Source organism: Cicer arietinum, chromosome 4 (genome assembly GCF_000331145.2).
Source record: "Cicer arietinum cultivar CDC Frontier isolate Library 1 chromosome 4, Cicar.CDCFrontier_v2.0, whole genome shotgun sequence".
NCBI classification, from domain to species: domain Eukaryota; kingdom Viridiplantae; phylum Streptophyta; class Magnoliopsida; order Fabales; family Fabaceae; genus Cicer; species Cicer arietinum.
Window position 1 is genome coordinate 33,420,155 of NC_021163.2, and position 5,063 is coordinate 33,425,217.

A 5,063-nucleotide genomic window follows, 5' to 3' on the forward strand; every position below is an offset into this window, starting at 1 on the left:
AAAAATTTTATTGCAGAGCAAAAAATTTCAATTAAGTAAATAAATTAAATTCAATAGTGAATTGGCAATCCCCGGCAACGGCGCCAAAAACTTGATAGCGTTTCAGCAAGTGTACTGAATCGTTGCAAGTAATAATAAAACGGTAGTACCGAGTGTCGAACTCAAGGATTGCGTTTTACTATTGAATTATATTTGATTACTAGAATTGAACAAAAAGGTTCCCAAGTTGATTGAAATAATGTTTGAAATTAACAACAATAATAAAATTGATCTTTTATAATGAGAAAAATGTCAGGGATGAGTTTCACTTCGAATCCAACCTTGGTGTCTAATTTGATCCTAGTTACTGAATTCCTTTATTGAATTATTACCGAATTCTCTTTAGTATTCTTGCCCTAATGTCTTAGTGACAGAACCTTTAACTCCAAAGTAACCCCTAATTCCTTAGTGGATTTAAGATTAGAATTAAGCATTACCGTATAGAAATTCTCTTGTAAATTATTGCTTTGCAACTAATTTAATTGGTTTCATGACCTGCATCTATCCCTAGACTACAAATTCATGAATTTCTCATCTCAAGCATTCGTAAAGTCCACTTCCGTTTCAAAATACAAATCGTAGAATATTTTAATGTTGATCAAGCAATAAAAAGCATTAAGCACAGAGATGAGAAAAACAATTCAATAAATTCATTCATATAACTAGAAATCAAATCAGAAAAATAAGGGTTTCATCTGGTTACACTCATCCCTAACAAAAAGGGTTTAGTTACTCATGACAGAGATACAAAGGATAAGGATTAAAGAAGAATTACAAGAATGATTCATGGATGATTCTTGATAAAACTGCTTCAATGGCGTTAGAAACGGCCGTCTTTGAGTTTCTATGCTAGGGCACAAGTCTCCCAAGTTCCCCAGAGTCAAAAAGATGCCTAAAACAGTAAAAAATCTGCGTTTTTATGGTTGCTGGTGAGCGTCGCGCGCCCCAGGCGCGCGTTGGCAGAGTCCAACCCTGAGAAATGCGCTGCAAGCGCTCCAGGACGCGCTCCAGGCGCATTTCATCTGCTGTCTGATGTATTTTGCATTTTTCTCATCTTTTGCGTCTGAATTTAGTCCCGGTGTCTTCATGAAAGTTGTAGATATGGAGCTTAGCTTTCATTAGCACTTGGAATGACACTAAATGGACATCTAGAACTCCAGATATGGCTGAAATACTCCACATATGTCATGTTGATTTTTTTACCAAAATTCAGCACTGCACTAAAACAAAACGCAATGTAAAATTACGACAAATTCCTACTTAATCAACGAAATAAAAACAAAAAACATTTTATTAACTCAAAGAACAAAAATCAACAAATTGTATCAAATAAATCCTTAATTTAACTGATGATTGAGGATAAATAAGACTAAAACAGTGGAAAAATATGCATATGATGAAGAGTCATCAATGATCGTCTCTAATGTACTCTTAAACCTCAACATCTTTAATTCACCACAACCTCGGTCGAACAACGCTATTTTTTCCATTCACCCCATAATAACCAATAATTAATATCACCTACATTGATATCTTTGATCAAGCTAATGATTGATCGCTTCAAATCATTCTCATTCATTTAATGTATGGTACTGTAAAACAGAAAAGTTTAAACTTATGTTATCACATCCTACAAGTATTCACAAATTTGAATTCTTGGTTATAAAATACATATTTTTACTTTATAGAATACTCTTAAGCAATTAACAAGTTCATACCTACTCAATCATGCAACTAGTAATAACTTTACATCAACCCAAAACTACTTAATAGTATCATAACTGTTTAATCTCATGAATGTGACTATCATAAAATTCATAGTTAATGTTCTACATGTCGAATTGAACACGACTCAATCATTTATTTTGTTTCCCCGATAATTTTCTTCTCTTAAAGTTTTGGGTCATTAACTAACATACAATACTAATTGCAACCTCTATATTACAACCTCCACAAGATCCACTAAGTTTCAACCACGCTTCCATCGCGCCCCTCTGATAATTCAATTAAGAACAATATTTGTGTTCTTGTGCAATATGCACACAATGATTAGGTGAAGAAATATTTCGATCAAGATTCGAGTGGTGCATAAACTCACACACCATCTCTTGAGGACTTCCGAGACACATGACAGACACTAGCAAGACTAAAAACTATCCCACTAACCCGCAGTCCAATCTAGATCGAACTGCTCTGATACCACCTGTAACATCCCGCTTTTTCGAGACATTAACTAACGAAATTTTAAACGTAAAAATACATATTCATTTTTATTTATTTATGATTACCTTAAATACTCATTTATCTTAAAATCAATTAATAATATTTTTAGTTACATTTTACAAATAATGAATCAAAGTATTTACAATCACTAAAAGTAAATTCAATACGTTAAACAAAAGAAACTCTTATAGTCAAACTATTGATGTTTTACTACCCAAACATAAATCCTAGTTGGTCATAAACTTTGGACTTGTGGAAAACTCACCCAACAAGTCTAACCCCAGCACAAAAGCATCTCGGGGCCTCCAACTACATGTTATTGTACTTCCTCGCATTTCTCCTATTGGGTTGACCGTGACATTATTCACTCATGTAACACTATATGTGACGTCCTGTCAAATGTAAGGTTCATCTCCAAATAACAAATACAGAGCAAATATGGATGCATATATAGTTGTTATAACAAAAATATAAATAAATCATATATTTCATTTAAAGGTTAAAAATTACAACGCACCAAAGATACAAATAAAAAATGCACAAATCCTATTTGTTAGACTATATGTCAATGCAAGATTCCGGAATATCACCCCCCGCAAGGGCTTCGTGGGTCCTTCCAAGCAACACCACTAACTCAACATCCCCGCAAGGATCTGTGGGCTCCAACCAATTATGGATGCACCACACAACTATGAATGCATGAATGTAGACACTTTTGTTAGTAACTGTTGGTATCAGTGACCTCGCAATAACAGAAAATATATCAGTTTTCGTTACAAAATTAATCAGCATCAAGTGCACAGCGGAATTTAAATTTTGAGGCATGCAAAGTTAGCAATATAGAAAATTAAAGAGAGAGAGTTAGAGAAGAAGACACAGAGATTTATCCTGGTTCGGTTGTCCACAACAACCTACGTCCAGTCCTGAAAATCCAATCGGATTTCAGATTTTCTTCTCCTTCAATAGAAAGAATCAATTACAGATTGTCCAGTTTCCTCCCTGAAACCTATCAATCTCTAATTATATCTTTCCTATTGAATACCCTCTGATCCTTGTAGATACTCGTCAACCTATCACAGAATCACAGTACGACTCTTCCTTGTTGAACACTCTTCACCCAAGAAAGTAGCCACCAGTTTCTAGCTGGCTTTCTATCAACCCTTTGATCCTTGTAGACAATCGGCAGCCTAACACAAAATCAAAGTACGACTCTTTCTTGTTGAGACCTCTCACCCAAGAAAGTAGCCACCAGTTTCTAGCTGGATTTTCAACGTTCGTTTTGGTTCAAAGATTTATTACAGAAAGAATAAAAGACGTAAAACAAAAGGGTCTTCAATCTTTATGAATGTTGCTCTTCACAAATCTGGATATTCATGGATTGTTCTTGAGCACATTATCATTTCTCTTAGATTGTCAACAAACTGTATTGAGATCTGTAATCACAATTATGAAGTTGTTAGTTTGTTGCCATGAACCGTTTTTGAGAGCATAAGAGAAATTATGAAAGTTATGAAAAAGTTATGTAAAAGTTCTTAGAAGTTATGTGCAAGTTCTGAGAATAAAGATTGAAAGACATCTTATATAGTTTCTGAAAAACCAACTACGAAATCGATTTCCCAATCGATTTTGTAAAGTTATAAAATGAGCTAAATCGATTTGCCAATCGATTATCGCGATCTTGGTTTTCTTTAATCTTGAAACTATACAAGCTAATCGATTTACCAATCGATTCTTTAAAACAACACTTTTCAGTAAAACATGTCCAGACTTGCATAAATCGATTTCCTAATCGATTGCTGGGAAACTCTCTTAATAAAAGTAACTTCAATCGATTACTCAATCGATTTGCCAAGTCTCAGAGTTCACTGTGTTTTCAAAAAGTTTATTTCAATCGATTTGCCAATCGATTGTTTTCAAAACAGTGGCTCAGGTTTTTGATGTCAATCGATTTGCCAATCGATTTAATAGCATGTTCCTGAAAAGTTTTTACCTGGTGTTTAGTTCAATCGATTTCCCAATCGATTGCAACCAAACTTTAACAAAATTAAAAGTGTTAACAATAGATTGTCCAATCGATTGTATTTGTCACAGGTGAGGTCATTTTTCAAATGATACTTTGTCAATCGATTTGCCAATCGATTCCCTCAGCACTGGAGTGCCACTGTGACTCATTCAATCGATTTACCAATCGATGTGTTACCATCAGGTTTGATTTGTGAAATGTTCAATCGATTTACCAATCGATTACTCTCCAAATCAGAGGCTACTGACTTGTGCAGTTTTTCATTTTTAATTAAGCTAATCGATTGCCTAATCGATTACACATTCACAAACACTTAAGATTTCCTTACACCCTTGTTATGAAATCGATTTCCCAATCGATTTACATAGTCAGAATTCAACTTTTGTTGATTTCTTGTGTTCCAAGCAATTGATCCAAGTGTGTAGGATTGAATTGGTGTTCCTGAAATTTTGCTCAATTGAAATATTAGATTTATCATATTAAGTATGAATATTGTTGAATTGTGAATTATGTCAAAATTAGGAATCAAAGGATCAAAATCCAACAATCTCCCCCTTTTTGGCATAATTGACAATTCATACAATTGTAACTTGAGCATATCAAACCATTTCAAAATCATACCAAAGAAACCAATTCATAGCATTAAATATGTACCAATACAGATCATCAGAGCATGTGTCAAAATGTATCAAATCAGCATTACATTATTAAGTATCAGAGCAAAAACAAACAACATCAGATGCTCCCCCTTAATAATGCAACAACAAACATATTATCA

General features: G+C 33.9%; 1 protein-coding gene across 1 annotated transcript in view; it reads right to left on the bottom strand.

The window, feature by feature from the left end:
- The window catches only part of LOC140920040 (uncharacterized), an 11,451-nt gene that overhangs the window by 4,396 nt on the left and 1,992 nt on the right, over positions 1-5,063 (bottom strand).